The sequence below is a fragment of the Mus caroli genome, unplaced genomic scaffold (assembly GCF_978045245.1).
Source record: "Mus caroli unplaced genomic scaffold, Mus_caroli_1 scaffold_1, whole genome shotgun sequence".
NCBI lineage: Eukaryota > Metazoa > Chordata > Mammalia > Rodentia > Muridae > Mus > Mus caroli.
The window spans coordinates 40,918,079-40,938,400 of NW_028227256.1; the positions used below are offsets into that span (position 1 = coordinate 40,918,079).

Below are 20,322 nucleotides of genomic sequence, written 5' to 3' on the forward strand. Positions count from 1 at the left end.
AACACAGAACTTATTTAATGCATTTGGAAGATTCCATTGTGAGCAACATTCTTGTTTTCTTCTTTAAAACACACCTTTACTGCATAAGATGTTTAAAGCTAAGAGGACACGGGGACACTAAAACAAACACTTCTTGTTATTAGCACAGAGAGGAACACTCAGACATTCACGTTGTACTGTGTTTTGTGTAGCATCTGTTAAAGTACTTTTCTTCCAGCTATATCACATTGTACAATTTTCTGTGAAATGTGCACGTGAAAATACATTAAAGTAATGACATACAGTGTTGCAGACTAAAGAAAATCCAATAAGAATAAGAACTTTTTAATGCCTTTTGAACATAACGTCTACTGTGAGAAGATTTCCTGTTTTTTTAAATTAATTAATTAATTTATTTATTATATGTGTGTACACTGTAGCTGTCTTCAGACACTCCAGAAGAGGGCATCAGATTTTTGTTACGAATGGTTGTGAGCCACCATGTGGTTGCTGGGGATTTGAACTCAGGACCTTTGGAAGAGCAGTCGGTGCTCTTAACTGCTGAGCCATCTCACCAGCCCTCCTGTTTTCTTCTTAACAACATTAATTTCCCACCTAAGATGTACTCAGGAACACTTAAAGAAACACTCTTCTCGTTATTAGCACACAGAGGAACATGCATTCATTCACGTTGTACTGTGTTTTCTCTAGCGTCTATGTTAAAGTACTTTTTTTTCCAGCCGTAGATCATTTTAGTTTTCTGTGAAATGTATATGCAAAAATATATGAAAGTAATGACATAAAGTACCCCGTATAAAGTAAATCAATTATAAATAAGAATGTTATGCAATTTGAATATGACATCCATTGTGAGTAACATTCTTTTCTTTTTTTTTTTTTTTTTTTTTGGTTTTTTCGAGACAGGGTTTCTCTGTATAGCCCTGGCTGTCCTGGAACTCACTTTGTAGCCCAGGCTGGCCTCGAACTCAGAAATCCACCTGCCTCTGCCTCCCAAGTGCTGGGATTAAAGGCGTGCGCTACCACGCCCGGCTCTTGTTTTCCTCTTAACAACATACCTTTACCTCCTATGGTGTTTAAGCTAAGTATATATGGAAGTACTAAACCAAACGCCCTCTGGTTTCTAGTACAGCGCAGAATACACAGGCATTCACAGTGTTTTGTGTCGCGTCTATGTTAAAGTACTTTTTATTTTCAGCTATAACACATTGTACAGTTTTCTTTGAAATGTGCATGCAAATACACATAAATGTCATGACATACAATGTTGAAACCTAAAGTAAATCAAATATAAATAAGAACTTACATAATGCATTCTGAACATGATGTCTATTGTGAGAAACGTCCATGTTTTTTTTCCTAAAAACACACGTTTACCACCTAAGATGTTCAAATCTAACTGTACAAGGGAACACTAAAAGAAACACTCTTCTCATTAGCACAAAGGAATACACAGGCATTCACGTTGTACTCTCTTTTGTGTAGCGTCTATGTTAAAGTACTTTTTTAAAGCTATAACGCATTGGACAATTTTCTGTGAAATGGGCATGTGAAAATACAATAAAGTAATGACACACAGTGTTGCAGACTAAAGAAAATCAAATGCAAATAAGAACTTAATGGGGAGCGAAACCAACGCCTGGCTGGGAGCAGCCGCCTCGGAGGTTTTTGGCGAGTATTGATTCCACCTGTCCACAAACATGGGGAATATCTTTGCAAACCTCTTCTTCAAGGGCCTTTTTGGCAAAAAAGAAATGTGCATTCTTATGGTGGGCCTGGATGCTGCAGGGAAGACAACAATTCTGTACAAACTGAAGCTGGGCGAAATTGTGACCACCATTCCCACCATTGGTTTCAATGTGGAGACTGTTGAATACAAGAATATCAGCTTCACTGTGTAGGATGTGGGCGGCCAGGACAAGATCCGGCCGCTGTGGCGCCACTACTTCCAGAACACCCAAGGCTTGATCTTTGTAGTGGACAGCAATGACAGAAAGCCTGTGAACGAGGCCCGTGAAGAGCTCATGAGGATGCTAGCTGAAGATGAGCTCCGAGATACTGTTCTCTTGGTGTTTGCCAACAAGCAGGACCTCCCCAATGCCATGAATGCGGCTGAAATCACAGACAAGCTGGGGCTGCACTCTCTACGCCACAGAAACTGGTACATTCAGGCCACCTGTGCCACCAGCAGGGACAGGCTCTATGAAGGACTAGATTGGCTGTCTAATCAGCTCCGGAACCAGAAGTGAACAAGACCCCCTCCCTCCTCCTCACTTCCTCTTCTCCGCCCTCAGCTTTCCTCTCATGTGGCAAACGTGCGACTCTGTGGTCCTGAGTGCCAGAAGCTGTCTCCATGGGTTGGTCACAGTGTGCATCGCACCGTGCTGTACATGTGCAGACGCAGCCTGCAGCCAGGTTTTTATTTAATGTAAATAGTTTCTGTTTCCACTGAGGCAGTTTCTGGTACTCCTATGCAATATTACTTAGCTTGTTTATTGTAAAAAGAAAATCAAATCAACTGCCAAGTACTGAGAAGGGATTTGGGTGTAGGGGCACCTGGCCTCCGGGAGCCATTGGGCTGTAGACTGGTGTCGGTATCCATTTGGTGGTTGGTTTTTAACCCAAACTCAGTGCATTTTTAAAAAATAGTTAAAAATACAGGACAAGAACACTTGAACACACAGAACGGAGACTATGCCTAGTGTAGGTTTTGCAGTTAATGGCCTGAATGCTAGTTATCGGATCACCTGTTTCGCTGTGGGAACAGGAGAGAAGGTGACGAACAAACCACCATCCGCTGCATGGTCACAGTAGAGCCCCCGTGACTCGCCTGTCTTTGGGTCACCTGCATTCCATAGCATTGTGCTTGTACTTGTGCTCACACGGTTACCTAGTACATAGTACAATGGCTGGGAGCCATTGTGGGGTGCAGGGCCTGGCTTGTACTTGGTGTGTGCAAGGCCCAATGGCAGCCTGCATACCCAAGCCTACTCTTGGGCCCACTTGGACGCGCTGGCAGGAGGCCTGGGTCTCATCAGCAGGAGTATGTGCAAGGTGGGAGGGTCGGTCCATTACAGACCCACATCCTGGGGCACCCCCATCTCCATGTGAGAAGTAGCTTCCTCCTTCATCTTGCAAGGGTCCGATTTGCCATCGAAAGACGACCTCTACTTTTTTCTTTTGTATTTTGATAAACACTGAAAAAGCTGGAGCTGTTAAATTTATCTTGGGGAAATCTCAGAACTGGTTTATTTAGTGTCGTGGAACCTCTTACCGCTTTCAATACACAATTAGTAATCAACTGTTTTGTATACTTGTTTTCAGTTTTCATTTCTACAAGCACTGTAATTATAGCTGTTAGAATAAAGTCTGTTAACTATTAAAAAAAAAGAACTTACTTAATGTGTGTTGAACATGACATGTCTTGCGAGAAACCTTGTTTTCTCTTTAAAAACACACCTTTACTGTCTAAGATATTCAAAGCTAACTGTACACGGGACACTAAAACACACACTCTTCTCATTCTTAGCACACAGAGGAACTCACACACTTTTACATTGTACTATGATTTATGTAGTGTCTATGTTAAAGTACTTTTCTTTCAGCTATAACAACTTGTACTGATTTCAGTGAAATATATATGTGAAAATACAAGAATGTGAAGACATAGTGAGTTACTGTACTACAGTAAGTGAGTTACAAAGCAGAATTTAATGAATGTGTTTTGAAGATGACATCAACTGTGGGAATGGGAAACATTCTTCTCGTCTTAAAAACATACGTTTACTACCTAAGATATTTGAAACTAACTGTACCTGGGAATATTTAAAGAAACACTCTCTGGTTATTAGCACTGAGAGAAACACACAGCCATGAATATTGTGTTGTAATTTGAGGAGTCTCTGTGTTAAAGTACTTTTCTTTTAGTAGAACAAATTTTAACATTTTCTGTGATATATATATGTGTGTGTGTGTGTGTGTGAAAATACAGAAAGGTAATGACATACTGTGTTACTAATGTACTACTAAATGAAACACTCTTCTGGTTATTAGCAGTGAGCAGAACACACAGGCATGCACTTTATACTATGATTTTCGAAGCATTTATGTTGAAGTACGTTCTTTCAACTATAACAAATTGTAAGGTTTTCTGTGAATGTATAAGTGAAAATACAGGAATGTAATGACATACAGTGTGACTGTACTATAGTAATTTAGTTACAAAGAAGAACTTACTGAATATGTTTTGAAGATGACATCATTGTGGAAAATATTCTTGTTTTCTGAAGAACACTCCATTCTTGTTGTCTTCTTAATAATACTCGTTTAGCGCCCAAGACGTTTATAGCTAACTCTACATGGGAACACTAAAAGAAACACTCCAGACAAACAAAAAGACTTTATCTAGTTATGTTCATTTAATAACATGCCCATCATTTTTATGATTGGTATAAAAATATATATTGTGTTGAATATAATAAAAAAAATAAAATATAAAGGAAAGGAAAAAATGAAACAATATGACAATTACCAATTAGATGCTTCTACATATACCTGTACTTATATTTATATTTAGTGCTAACAAATTATAATTCAATTTCTAGTTATCTGTCACTTTACCACAAAAGAACTTCCATATTTGCTGCAAGGTGGGAGGGGGCAGGGATGAGAGAAAGCAGAGCTTCTGAGGGAAAATGCAGAGGCAAGCAGGGGAAGCAAGCCTCACCATGCTTGGCTTGCCAGGAGAGAGCCTAAGGGGGAAGGGGGACTTCTGCAGGGGAGTGCAGAAACAAGCGGCCTGTGCACCTCATGAGAACTTCAGGTACTATATTGAATAGATAGGGAGAGACAGGGCAGCCTTGTCTAGTTCCTGATTTTAGTGGGACTGCTTCAAGTTTCTCTCTATTTAGTTTGGTGTTGACTACTGGTTTGCTGTATATTTCTTTTACTATGTTTAGGTATGGGCCTTGATTTCCTGATCTTTTCTTTTTAAATCTGAATCTTGCTGTTCCCATGTGATGGTGTATCCAGGACTTGCTATGGTGGGAGAACTGGGTTTTGATGATGATAAGTAACCTTGCTCTCTGTTGCTTATGTTCTTGCACTTGCCTCTCCCCATCTGGATATCTCTAGTGCTATCTGCACTCACTGCCTCTGCCTGGAGCCTGTCCCTCCTGTTATCTTGTTTGTGTCAGGACTCCTCAGAGTCCAGTTGTTTCTGTGATCCTGTGATCCTGAGATCCTGGGTATAAGAGCTCCTGGGAGTCAAGCTGGCTCTGGGATGCTGACGTCCTGGTGTGACAAAGCTCCTGAGATCCTGTGATTCTGTGACCCTATGATCCTATGATCCTGGGTTGTGTGAGAGTACCTGGAAGTCCAGCTTCCTCTGTGTGCTATGTTCTTGGCATGTTAGAGCTCCTGGGGGTCCAAGTTCCTCTGGGTGCTGTCTTGTTATCTTCTCAGAAATGCATGTTTACTACTGTACTGGCTATTTTTGTGTCAACTTGACACAACTGAGTTATCACAGAGAAAGGAGCTTCAGTTGAGGAAATGCCTCCATGAGATCCAACTGTAAGGCATTTTCTCAATTAGTGATCAAGGGGGAAAGGCCCCTGTGGGTGGAACCATCCCTGGGCTGGTAGTCTTGGGTTTTATAAGAGAGTAGGCTGAGCAAGCCAGGGGAGGCAAGCCAGTAAAGAATATCCCTCCATGGCCTCTGCATCAGCTCCTGCTTTCTGACCTGCTTGAGTTCCAGTCCTGACTTCCTTTGGTGATGAACAGCAGTATGGAAGTGTAAGCCGAATAAACCCTTTCCTCCCCAACTTGATTTTTGGTCATGATGTTTGTGCAGGAATAGAAACCCTGACTAAAACAAATTGGTACCAGCAGAGTGGGGTATTCCTGTGACAACCTGACCATGTTTTGGGGAGGACTGTGGAAGGACTTTGGAACTTTGGACGTGAAGATCCATTCGTTGTTAAGAGCTCTGTCAGATGTTGTGTAGGAGGTTGGAAGATAATGTTGAGAACAGTGCAGAAGATGGAGGCCTGGCTTGTGAAATTTCAGAGGGAAAATTAAAGACTCTTTTCAGGGCCGTTACTGTTTTGATTGTGAAGATTTTGTAGTTCTGGTTAGCTGGGGCTGAAGAATCAGCTGTGATTAACAAGATACCAGAACTACTAAAGCAAAAACTTTGCATTACTGGGACTATTGATGCTGGTTAGCTGGAGCTAAGAAATTAGCGGTGATTAAGAAGAGACGAGAATCCAATTGCAAGCGGGACCTGAGACTGCATTAGTTAGGGAAGCAGAAACCGGCCTGAGTAGGGCCACAGGCCTCATCCTGCCAGACCAGCACCGGCATAGCTAGAGCGCAGGGTCGGCTGACACCCGCCAGCTACCCACGACCCCCGCCACAGGATTTTGAGACTGCTGGTGAGTGGAACACAGCTTCTGCTCCAGTCCAATCACGCGGGACCAGAGACTGCTTTGGTTGGGGAGGCAGAAATCCGGCCTACATAGGGCCACAAGCCTCTTCCGGTCAGAAAAGCACCGGAGTAGCTAGGGCGCAGGGTCGGCTGACACTCGCCAGCTACCTACAACACCAGTCACAGGATCTTAAGACTTCTGGTGAGTGGAACACAGCTTCTGCTCCAATCCAATTGCGCGCGGGAACTGAGACTGCATTAGTTAGGGAAGCAGAAAACCGGCCTGAGTAGGACCACAGGCCTCTTCCAGCGTACCGCCAGCTACCCACAACTCCCTCCACAGGATTTTGAGACTGCTGGTGAGTGGAACACAGCTTCTGCTCCAATCTTTAAACAGTGACATCGACAACAACTAACCCCAAAGATTACCAGATGGCGAAAGGTAAACGTAATAATCTTACTAACAGAAACCAAGACCACGCACCATCATCAGAACCCAGCACTCCCACTTCGCCCAGTCCAGGGCACCCCAACACACCGGAAAAGCTAGACACGGATCTAAAAGCATATCTCATGATGATGGTAGAGGACTTCAAGAAGGACTTTAATAACACACTTAAAGAAATACAAAGGAACACTGGTAAACAGGTAGAAGACAATAAAGAGGAAGCACAAAAATTTTTTAAAGAATTGCAGGAGAACACTGCTAAAGAGTTACAAATCCTTAACGAAAAACAGGATAACCTAATCAAACAGGTAGAAGTCCTTAATGAAAAACAGGAAAACACATCCAAACAGATGATGGAAATGAACAAAACCATACTAGACCTAAAAAGGGAAGTAGAGACAATAAAGAAAACCCAAAATGAGGCAACACTGGAGATAGAAACCCTAGGAAAGAAATCTGGAACCATAGATACGAGCATCAGCAACAGAATACAAGAGATGGAAGAGAGAATCTCAGGTGCAGAAGATTCCATAGAGAACATCGGCACAACAATCAAGGAAAATGTAAAATGCAAAAAGATGCTAACTCAAAACATCCAAGAAATACAGGACACAATGAGAAGACCAAACCTACGGATAATAGGAGTGGATGAGAATGAAGATTTTCAACTCAAAGGACCAGCAAACATCTTCAACAAAATTATAGAAGAAAACTTCCCAAATCTAAAGAAAGAGATGCCCATGAACATACAAGAAGCCTATAGAACTCCAAATAGACTGGACCAGAAAAGAAATACCTCCCGACACATTATAATCAGAACAATAAATGCTCTAAATAAAGATAGAATACTAAAAGCAGTAAGAGAAAAAGGCCAAGTAACATATAAAGGCAAGCCTATCAGAATTACACCAGATTTTTCACCAGAGACTATGAAAGCCAGAAGATCCTGGACGGATGTTATACAGACACTAAAAGAACACAAATTCCAGCCCAGGCTACTATACCCAGCCAAACTCTCAATTAACATAGATGGAGAAACCAAAGTATTCCACGACAAAACCAAATTCACACATTATTTCTCCACGAATCCAGCCCTTCAAAGGATAATAACAGAAAAAAACCAATACAAGGACAGGAACCACGCCCTAGAAACAACAAGAAGGTAATCCCTCAACAAACCTAAAAGAAGACAGCCACAAGAACAGAATGCCAACTTTAACAACAAAAATAACAGGAAACAACAATTACTTTTCCTTAATATCTCTTAATATCAATGGACTCAACTCCCCAATAAAAAGACATAGACTAACAAACTGGCTACACAAACAAGACCCAACATTTTGCTGCTTACAGGAAACTCATCTCAGAGAAAAAGATAGACACTACCTCAGAATGAAAGGCTGGAAAACAATTTTCCAAGCAAATGGTATGAAGAAACAAGCTGGAGTAGCCATTCTAATATCTGATAAGATTGACTTCCAACCCAAAGTCATTAAAAAAGACAGGGAGGGACACTTCATACTCATCAAAGGTAAAATCCTCCAAGAGGAACTATCAATCCTGAATATCTATGCTCCAAATACAAAGGCAGCCACATTCATTAAAGAAACTTTAGTAAATCTCAAAGCACACATTGCACCTCATACAATAATAGTGGGAGACTTCAACACACCACTTTCACCAATGGACAGATCATGGAAACAGAAACTAAACAGGGACACAGAGAAACTAAGAGAAATTATGAATCAAATGGATCTGGCAGATATCTACAGAACATTCTATCCTAAAACAAAAGGATATACCTTCTTCTCAGCACCTCATGGTACCTTCTCCAAAATTGACCACATAATTGGTCACAAAACAGGCCTCAACAGATACAAAAATATTGAAATTGTCCCATGCATCCTATCAGATCACCATGGACTAAGGCTGATCTTCAATAACAAAATAAATAATAGAAAGCCAACATTCACGTGGAAACTGAACAACACTCTTCTCAATGATACCTTGGTCGAGGAAGGAATAAAGAAAGAAATTAAGGACTTTTTAGAATTCAATGAAAATGAAGCCACAACATACCCAAACTTATGGGATGCAATGAAAGCATTTCTAAGAGGAAAACTCATAGCTCTGAGTGCCTCCAAAAGGAAACTAGAGAGAGCACACATTAGCTGCTTGACAACACACCTAAAAGCACTAGAACAAAAGGAAGCAAATTCACCCAAGAGGAGTAGACGGCAGGAAATAATCAAACTCAGGGGCGAAATCAACCAAGTGGAAACAAGAAAAACTATTCAAAGAATCAACCAATCAAGGAGCTGGTTCTTTGAGAAAATCAACAAGATAGATAAACCCTTAGCCAGACTCACTAGAGGGCACAGGGAAAGCATCCTAATTAACAAAATCAGAAATGAAAAAGGAGACATAACAACAGATCCTGAAGACATCCAAAACACCATCAGATCCTTCTACCAAAGGCTATACTCAACAAAACTGGAGAACCTGGATGAAATGGACAAGTTCCTAGACAGATACCAGGTACCAAAGTTGAATCAAGATCAGGTTAATGATCTAAACAGCCCTATATCCCCCAAAGAAATAGAAGCAGTCATTAATAGTCTCCCAACTAAAAAAAGCCCAGGACCAGATGGGTTTAGTGCAGAGTTCTATCAGACCTTCAAAGAAGATCTAATCCCAGTTCTTCACAAACTATTCCACAAAATAGAAACAGAAGGTACTCTACCCAACTCATTCTATGAAGCCACAATTACTCTGATACCTAAACCACAAAAAGACCCAACAAAGATAGAAAACTTCAGACCAATATCCCTTATGAATATTGATGCAAAAATCCTCAATAAAGTTCTTGCTAACCGAATCCAAGAACACATCAAAACAATCATCCATCCTGACCAAGTAGGTTTCATCCCAGGGATGCAGGGATGGTTCAATATACGGAAATCCATCAACGTAATCCAGTATATAAACAAACTCAAAGACAAAAACCACATGGTCATCTCGTTAGATGCGGAAAAAGCATTTGACAAGATCCAACACCCATTCATGATAAAAGTCTTGGAAAGATCAGGAATTCAAGGCCCATACCTAAACATGATAAAAGCAATCTACAGCAAACCAGTAGCCAACATCAAAGTAAATGGTCAGAAGCTTGAAGCAATCCCTCTAAAATCAGGGACTAGACAAGGCTGTCCACTTTCTCCATACCTATTCAACATTGTACTTGAAGTCCTAGCCAGAGCAATTCGACAACAAAAGGAGATCAAAGAGATACAAATTGGAAAAGATGAAGTCAAAATATCACTCTTTGCAGATGATATGATAGTATATATAAGTGACCCTAAAAATTCCACCAGAGAACTCCTAAGCCTGATAAACAGCTTCGGTGAAGTAGCTGGATATAAAATTAACTCAAACAAATCAATGGCCTTTCTCTACACAAAGAATAAACAGGCTGAGAAAGAAATTAGGGAAACAACACCCTTCTCAATAGTCACAAATAATATAAAATATCTTGGCGTGACTCTAACTAAGGAAGTGAAAGATCTGTATAATAAAAACTTCAAGTCTCTGAAGAAAGAAATTATAGAAGATCTCAGAAGATGGAAAGATCTCCCATGCTCATGGATTGGCAGGATCAACATTGTAAAAATGGCTATCTTGCCAAAAGCAATCTACAGATTCAATGCAATCCCCATCAAAATTCCAAATCAATTCTTCAACGAATTAGAAAGTGCAATCTGCAAATTCATCTGGAATAACAAAAAACCTAGGATAGCAAAAACTCTTCTCAAGGATAAAAGAACCTCTGGTGGAATCACCATGCCGGACCTAAAGCTCTACTACAGAGCAATTGTGATAAAAACTGCATGGTACTGGTATAGTGACAGACAAATAGACCAATGGAATAGAATTGAAGACCCAGAAATGAACCCACACACCTATGGTCACTTGATCTTCGACAAGGGAGCTAAAAACATCCAGTGGAAGAAAGACAGCATTTTCAACAAATGGTGCTGGCACAACTGGTTGTTAACATGTAGAAGAATGCGAATCGATCCATTCCTATCTCCTTGTACTAAGGTCAAGTCTAAGTGGATCAAGGAACTTCACATAAAACCAGAGACACTGAAACTTATAGAGGAGAAAGTGGGGAAAAGCCTTGAAGATATGGGCACAGGGGAAAAATTCCTGAATAGAACAGTAATGGCTTGTGCTGTAAGATCGAGAATTGACAAGTGGGACCTCATGAAACTACAAAGCTTCTGCAAGGCTAAAGACACCATCAATAAGACAAAAAAACCACCAACAGATTGGGAAAGGATCTTCACCTATCCTAAATCAGATAAGGGACTAATATCCAATATATATAAAGAACTCAAGAAGGTGGACTCCAGAAAGTCAAATAACCCCATTAAAAAATGGGGCTCAGAACTGAACAAAGAATTCTCACCTGAGGAATACCGAATGGCAGAGAAACACCTGAAAAAATGTTCAACATCCTTAATCATCAGGGAAATGCAAATCAAAACAACCCTGAGATTCCACCTCACACCAGTCAGAATGGCTAAGATCAAAAATTCAGGTGACAGCAGATGCTGGCGAGGATGTGGAGAAAGAGGAACACTCCTCCATTGTTGGTGGGATTGCAAGCTTGTACAACCACTCTGGAAATCAGTCTGGCGGTTCCTCAGAAAATTGGACATAGTACTACCGGAGGATCCAGCAATACCTCTCCTGGGCATATATCCAGAAGATGTCCCAACCGGTAAAAAGGACACATGCTCCACTATGTTCATAGCAGCCCTATTTATAATAGCCAGAAGCTGGAAAGAACCCAGATGTCCCTCAACAGAGGAATGGATACAGAAATTATGGTACATTTACACAATGGAGTACTACTCAGCTATTAAAAAGAATGAATTTATGAAATTCCTAACCAAATGGATGGACCTGGAGGGCATCATCTTGAGTGAAGTAACACAATCACAAAAGAACTCACACAATATGTATTCATTGATAAGTGGATATTAGCCCAAAACTTAGGATACCCAAGATATAAGATACAATTTGATAAACGCATGAAACTCAAGAAGAATGAAGACCAAAGTGTGGACACTGTGCACCTTCTTAGAATTGGGAACAAAACACCCAGGGAAGGAGTTACAGAGACAAAGTTCGTAGCTGTGATGAAAGGATGGACCATTTAGAGACTGCTGTATCCAGGGATCCGTCCCATAATCAGCTTCTAAACGCTGACACCATTGCATACACTAGCAAGATCTTGCTGAAAGGACCCAAATATAGCTGTCTCTTGTGAGACGATGCCGGGGCCTAGCAAACACTGGAGTGGATGTTCACAGTCAGCTATTGGATGTATCACAGGGCTCCCAATGGAGAAGCTAGAGAAAGTACCCAAGGAGCTAAAGGGATCTGCAACCCTATTGTTGGAACAACATGATGTACTAACCAGAACCCTGGAGCTCTTGTCTCTAGCTGCATATGTATCGAAAGATGGCCTAGTTGGCCATCAATGGAAAGAGAGGCCCATTGGACTTGCAAACTTTATATGCCCCAATATAGGGGAATGCCAGGGCCAAAAGAATGGGAATGGGTGGGTAGGGAAGTGGGGGGCGCTATGGGGGACTTTTGGGATAGTATTGGAAATGTAATTGAGGAAAATATGTAATAAAATATTAAAAAAAAAGAAAAAAAAAACAAAAAAACAAACAAACAAAAAAAATTTAAAAAAAAATAAATAAATAAAACCAAAAAAAAAAAAAAAGAAGAGACCAGCATCGTTGAGGTGACATCTTCTGGGAAGTGTTTTCTGAAAGCACAAAGAGGCTGTGTTCCAGAGATAGGCAAGGTTGTACTCCTTCTGCAGCGGGACTTGGTAATGTGTAAGGGTCACCCAGGTGGTACTGGTTTTGAAGGCATGAAGGGGTCATGCAGAGCAGCTGAGGCTAAGCACTGTGAGAGGCCATGGAAGGCCATTGGTGAAGGTGCAGCCTCAGTTGTAATTGAAGGCCCAGGACTGAAGGGGTCATGCAGTGTTTTGGAGATGCCAGTACCATGAGATGACCACCAAGAGCAGCAGCAGCAGTGGAGTACAGGCATCTGGAGCCCAGAGGACGACGTGTGTGCTGCAAAGGGCATGGTTGGAGAAGTGACCCAAGCCCTTGGAGGAGCCCAGAAGATCGTGAGTTGGATCCCAGACGTTGGACAGTTGGAGATTGATTTTTGCTTTGATTGTGACTGTGCCCTGATATTTTCCCTCTTGAAGGAAGAAACTGTTTTAGTGGAGCCCACAGTTAAGAGACTTTTAATTGTAAAAAGACTTTGGATTTTAAAAGAGATGGATATTTTAAAGAGATTCAAATTTTAAGAATATGTAAAGACTGTGGGACTTTTAAAGTTATTTAGATCTTGGGGATGAATAAGAATGTAAGGGTTGAGGCTTACTAGTGATGTGTTTGTGTGTCAAGTTGACAAGGGGTCAATTGTACTGGCTATTTTTGTGTCAACTTGACACAGCTGAGTTATCACAGAAAAAGGAGCTTCAGTTGAGGAAATGCCTCCATGAGATCCAACTGTAAGGCATTTTCTCAATTAGTGATCAAGGGGGAAAGGCCCCTGTGGGTGGAACCATCCCTGGGCTGGTAGTCTTGGGTTTTATAAGAGAGTAGGCTGAGCAAGCCAGGGGAGGCAAGCCAGTAAAGAATATCCCTCCATGGCCTCTGCATCAGCTCCTGCTTTCTGACCTGCTTGAGTTCCAGTCCTGACTTCCTTTGGTGATGAACAGCAGTATGGAAGTGTAAGCCGAATAAACCCTTTCCTCCCCAACTTGATTTTTGGTCATGATGTTTGTGCAGGAATAGAAACCCTGACTAAAACAACTACATAAGATATTTGAAAGTAACTGTACCTGGGAATATTTAAAGAAACACTCCCTGGTTTTTAGCGCTGACAGGAACATACAGGCATGCATATTGTGTTGTGATTTGTAGCATTTATGTTAAAGTACTTTTTCTCAGCTATAATGAATTGTATGGTTTTCTGCAAAGTGCATAAATGAAAATACAGGAAAATAGTGACAAATTATATTACCATACTAAAGTAAATCCATTAGAAAGCAGAACTTAGCCAGTTTCCACCTGTGCTTGCCAGGAGCAGAGACCCATTCCCACGCATCCCACACCCCAGAAGCAGCTCGACTTCTCAGGTATGCAGACACATTCAGCTTCACAGTTGAGACCTTATACCCTGCCCTGAGACCTGGCTTTATCAAGATCCCTGTGACCTGGGGAAGCAGATTCCCTGCCCAGTCAGAGACACAGGCACCTTCTGGTTCCCAGCTCTGCTTGCTGGTAGCAGAGACCTGATCCCACACAGCACAAACACCAGTGGCAGCTGGACTCCCCAGGATCACAGGATCACAGAATGGACAGGCCCCAGTAAGAGACAAGGAGCCCAGATAACACCAGAGATAACCAGATGGTGAGAGGCAAGCATAAGAACATAAGCAAAAGACATCAATTTGACTTGGCAACATCAGAACTCAGTTATCCCACTAGAAATAACTGCCTTAAAGAAACACAGAAGAACACAGGTAAACAGCTAAAAGCCTTAAGGAGGAAACACATAAGTAAATCCCTTAAAGAAATACAGGAGAATGCAATAGACCAGGTGAAGGAATTGAACAAAACCATTCAGGATCTAAAAATGGAAATAGAATCATTAAAGAAAACTCAAAGGGAGACAGCCCTGGAAATGGAAAACTTAGGAAAGAGTACAGGAGTCACAGATACAAGCATCACCAGCAGAATACAAGAGGTATGACACCCTTTACATATATAAAAAAATCACATCTATAAAAAATACCTGGGTGTAACTCTAACTAAGCAAGTGAAAGATCTGTATGGCAACAACTTCAAGTCTCTGAAGAAAGAATTTGAAGAAATGGAAAGAACTCACATGATCATGGATTGTCAGGATTAATATAGTAAAAATGGCCATTTTACCGAAAGCAACCTACAGATTCAATGTAATTCCCATCAAAATTCCATCTCAATTCTTCATAGACTTAGAAAGAACATTCTCAAATTCATTTGGAATAACAACAACAACAAAAACAAACAGAATAGTGAAAATTATTCTCAACAATAAAATCTCTGGGGGCATCACCATCCCTGACCTCAAGCTATACTACAGAACAATAGTGACTAAAAACTGCATGGTATTGATACAGAAACAGGCAAGCAGATCAATGGAACAGAATTGAAGACCCAAACATGAACCCACATACCTATGGTCACTTGATCTTTAACAAAGAAGCTAAAACCATTCAGTGGAAAAAAAGACAGCATTTTCAACAAATGGTGCTGGTTCAACTGGAGGTCTGCATGTAGAAGAAAGCCAATTAGTCCACAACTATCTCCTTACACCAAGCTCAAATCCAAGTGGATCAAGGACCTCCACATAAAACCAGATACACTGAATCTAAAAGAACAGAAAGTAGGGAAGATCCTCGAATACTTAGTCACAGGGGAAAACTTCCTCAACAGAACACCAATGGATTATGCTTTGAGAGAAACAATTGACAAATGGGACCTCATAAAATTGAAACGCTCCCAGCACTTGGGAGGCAGAGGCAGGTGGATTTCTGAGTTCGAGGCCAGCCTGGCTTACAGAGTGAGTTCCAGAACAGCCAGGGCTACACAAAGAAGCCCTGTCTCAAAAAACCAAAAAAACAAAAAACAAAAACAAAAAAAAAACCAAACAAACAGAAAAAGTGACAACCCACAGATTGGGAAAGGATATTTACCAACCCTACATCTGATAGAGGGCTAATCTCCAAAATATACAAAGAAGTCAAGAAGGCAGACTCCAGAGAACCAAAGAACCCTATTAAAAAGTGGAGTACAGAAGTAAATAAAAAATTCTCAACCGAAGAATCTCGAATGGCAGAGAAATACTTAAATGTTCAACATCCTTAGTCATCAGGGAAATGCAAATCAAAATGACCCTGAGATTCCATCTCACACCAGTCAGAATGGCTAAGATCAAAAAACGCAGGTGGCAGCAGATGTTGGTGAGGATGTGAAGAAAGAGGAACTCTCCTCCATTGCTGGTGGGACAGCAAGCTAGTAAAACCACTTTGGAAATCAGTCTGGCGGTTCCTGAGAAAATTGGAAAGACCCAGATATACCGCTCCTAGGCATATACCCAAAAGGTACTCCATGATATAACAAAAGCACACACTCCACTATATTCATAACAGCCTTGTTTATAATGGCCAGAAGCTGTAGGCAACCAAGATGTCCCTAAACAGAAGAATGGATACAGAAAATATGGTACATATACACTATGGTATAAAACAGGTATTAAAAACAATGACTTGCCAGGCGTGGTGACTCATTGTGGATGATTTTTGCTATTTTTTCCTTATTTAAAAATAAAGGTGATGCTGGGCGTGGTGGCACACGCCTTTAATCCCAGCACTTGGGAGGCAGAGGCAGGCGGATTTCTGAGTTCGAGGCCAGCCTGGTCTTACAGAGTGAGTTCCAGACAGGCGGGGCTACACAGAGAAACCCTGTCTCGAAAAACCAAAAAAAAAAAAAAAAAAAAAAATGACTTCATGAAACTTGCAGGCAAATGGATGGAACTAGGAAATATCATGATTGAGGTAACCCAGACACAAAAGAACACACATAGTATGTACTCACTAGTAACTGATTATTAACCTAAAGGCAGAATTTACTGAATACATTTTTGAAGATGACATCTATTGTGAGAAACTTTCTTGTTCTTAAAAACATACATTCTCTGCATAAGATATTTAAAGCTAACTGTATATTCAAATACTTGTTCTGTTTATTAGCTCAGAGAGGAACACACAGGCACGCACATTGTTCTGTGATTTGTGTAGCTTCTATGATAAAATATTTTCCTTCTGCCAAAATGAATTGTACTGTTATATATATATCAGAACCCAGCTCTCCCATCACAGCAAGCTTTCAAAGTTTGTTTAATTGTAGTCCGTAAAACAGAGCATATGCAGCTATCCTGTTACCTGCGTGAGTCTGAACCCACTTCTTTTTTTTTGTTTGTTTTGTTTTGTTTTTTTTTTTTTTTTGTTTTTCGAGACAGGGTTTTTCTGTATAGCCCTGGCTGTCCTGGAACTCACTTTGTAGACCAGGCTGGCCTCGAACTCAGAAATCTGCCTGCCTCTGCCTCCCGAAAGGAAACAGTCACAGCCTACCAGTTATCCACTACACAAGCCCTCAGTGTGTCAATCTTCTGTAGGAAACACCTACATCTGATAAATTATTCAAAAGGAACACCAACAGCCTGACAATCATCCATGCAATATGCCTGCAGCCTGTCAACAATCTGTATAAAATGCTCAAAGCCTGTCAGGCATGCTTATGACATGCCTACTGCCTGTCAATTATCCAAAGGAAATGCCCACAACAACTAAATAATCCATAAGATAAGCCCAAAGCCTGTTAGTCATTCTTAGGACACATACACATGGCCTACAGTCATACACAGGACATGCCCACAGCCTGACAATCAGCTGTGCGGAACACCCAGTCTGTCAATCATCCATAGGAAACATCCACACCCTGTCAGTCATCCACTGTACAAAGCCAAAGCCTGTCAGTCATACATACTAAGTGCCCTCAGACTGTCAATCATCCATAGGAAATGCCTACAGCCTGTCAATCATCAACAGGATAAGATCTTGTAATCATCCAGAAAAGAAGGCTCATCCTGTCAGCCACACACAGGACAAGGACAAATCCTGTTGGTCATCCATACTAAATGCCAAGAGCCTGTCAACCACCCATAGGAAATCCCCACAGACTGTCATTCATGCATATAACACACCCACAACCTGTCAATCATTAATAGTAAACATCCAAAACCTATCAATCATCCAGAGTATAGGAACACGGCCTGTAAGTCATCCATAGTAAAGGATAGCAGCCTGTTAGTCATCGACAGAACACGTCCACAGCCATTAAATCATCCACAGGAAACACCTTCAGTCTGTCAATCATGGGCACAGGACTCGTCCAAAGCATTCTAATCAACCACTGGACAAGGTCGCAGCCTGTCAGTTATCCACGGGAGAAGTCCACATCATGTCAGTCATCCACAGGATAAGGTCACAGTCTGTCAGTCATTCACAGGACAAAGCCAAAACCTGTCAGGCATCCATAGTTAAAGCCCACAGCCTGTCAGTTATTTATAGGAAATCCCCACAACCTGTCAATCATCCATATGACATGCCTACATCCTGTCATTCACCCACAGGAAACACCCACAGCCTGTCAGTCTTTCACAGAAAGCGACCACAGCCTGTCAATCATCCAAAGGAGATGCCTACAACATCTTCATCATCCACAGGAATTGTCCACAACTTGCCATTCATCCATAGTAAAGTAACACAGCCTGCCAATCAGCCACAGGAAATGCATACTACGTATCCCTCATTCATAGGAAATCTCATCAGCCTGTCAATCATCCATATGAAATGCCCACAGCTTGTCAATCAACCCCAAGACATGACAACAGCCTGTCCATCATCCATAGTAAAACAACACACCCTGCCAGTCATCTACAGACAATGCCCAAAGCCTGTCAGTCACCCAAAGGACAAGACCACAGCCTGTCAGTCATGCACCAAACAAGATCCAAGTCTCTCTGACACCGAAAGTAAACTCTGAAAACCTCCCAGTCCTAGGAAAGGCCCACGGCCTGTCATTCGTCCAGAGGACATGCCCACAACCTTTCTATCATTCAGAGTAAAAGTAAACAGCCTTTCAATTATCCACACAATACACCCACAGCCTGTCAGTCATCCACAGACAATGCCCACCGCCCTGCAATCATCCTCAAGACAAGGCCACAGCCTGTCAGACATGAACTTGACAAAGCCAAAGCCTGTCTGTCGTCAAAAGTAAATTCTCACAGCCTGTTAGTCATCCACAGGAAAAGGCCAAATCCTGACAGTTATCTATAATAAACGCACACAGCCTGTCAATCATCCATAGAGCACAGTCACAGTCTGTTGATCATCCACAGGAAAGGCCCACAACCTGTCAGTTATTCATAGGAAACCCTGATAGCATGTCATCCATCCATAGAAAACATCAACAGGCCCTCCGCGGCTCACCGCTTCCCAACCGCCCGCATCTGTCGAAGCCAGGCAGCATTGGGGATTAGTGCGGAAAGCCAGGGTGGTGACCAGTGCAGCGGCGAGGAGGCCTGAGGGATGGTTTGGCTGGGTGCATAAGGACACCACATCCTGTGGCCCCCACAGAGCGAGGGCGATGGAGTCCAAGATGCCAAGCAGAAGGAGCTCGCCAAGTCCCTCCGCATCAAAGTCATCTCCATGGGCAATGAAGCAGTGGGGAAAAGCTGCATTATAAAGCGCTACTGTGAGAAGAGATTTGTGTCTAAGTACCTGTCAACCATTGGGATTGACTATGGAGTCACAAAGGTCCAAGTCTGAGACAGAGAAATCAAAGTTAACATCTTTGACATGGCTGGATACCCCTTCTTTTTTGAGGTCCGAAATGAATTTTACAAGGACACACAAGGTGTGATACTGGTCTATGACGTTGGGCAGAAAAACGCATTTGATGCCCTTGATTCATGGCTGACAGAAAAGAAGCAGGAGCTTGGGCCACACGGGAACATGGACAACATTGTCTTTGTTGTATGTGCCAACATGATCGACTGACTGCTCCAAACACTGCTGCATCGATGAAAGTGAGAGGCGTCTCTGGGCTGAAAGCAAAGGTTTCCTGTACTTTGAAACATCAGCACAAACTGGCGAGGGAATCAAAGAGATGTTCCAGACCTTTTACATGTCCATAGTTGACTTGTGTGAAAATGGCGGGAAGCATCCTACGGCAAATAGCAGTGCTAGTTTCACCAAAGAACAAGCAGACACCATTCGCAGAACCTGAAATAGTTAAGGTCAGCTGGGAGATGCTGGGAATCAGACCTGGGGCCTCAAGGGAGGAAGTTAATAAGGTCTACCGGAAGCTGGCTGTGCTTCTTCACCCGGACAAGTGCGTAGCACCTGGCAGTGAAGATGCCTTCAAAGCGTTGTGAATGCCCAGACAGCTCTCCTAAAAAACATCAAGTAGAGGCAGAGGAAACTGCAAAGGAGCTCAAGTGCAAACAGACTCCCCTTCAGCCACCAGGGGGAGACAACCCAGTGCTAAGAGAGAGAGGCAGTGCCAGCCACAGGAGCTGGAGAACCTGAAGCTCATCCCGGATCCCAGGTCTTTGCTGTGCCCTAGAAATAGTTGCTAGTATGAAGCAGCAAGGAATGCTGTGTCCCTAGGAATGAGGGGCCCGACACCAGAACAGAAGCTCTTAGAGGGTGCATTGTAGGTTACTCGGGAGT

The 20,322-nt window shown here is 42.0% G+C and overlaps 2 pseudogenes; both read left to right on the top strand.

Annotated features, from left to right (window-relative positions):
* The first annotated feature begins 1,673 nt into the window (after positions 1-1,673).
* LOC110287854 (ADP-ribosylation factor 1 pseudogene) lies at positions 1,674-2,449 on the top strand (annotated as a pseudogene).
* Positions 2,450-2,691: 242 nt separating this feature from the next.
* On the top strand, positions 2,692-20,059 carry LOC110295018 (dnaJ homolog subfamily C member 27 pseudogene; annotated as a pseudogene).
* The last annotated feature ends 263 nt before the right edge of the window (positions 20,060-20,322 follow it).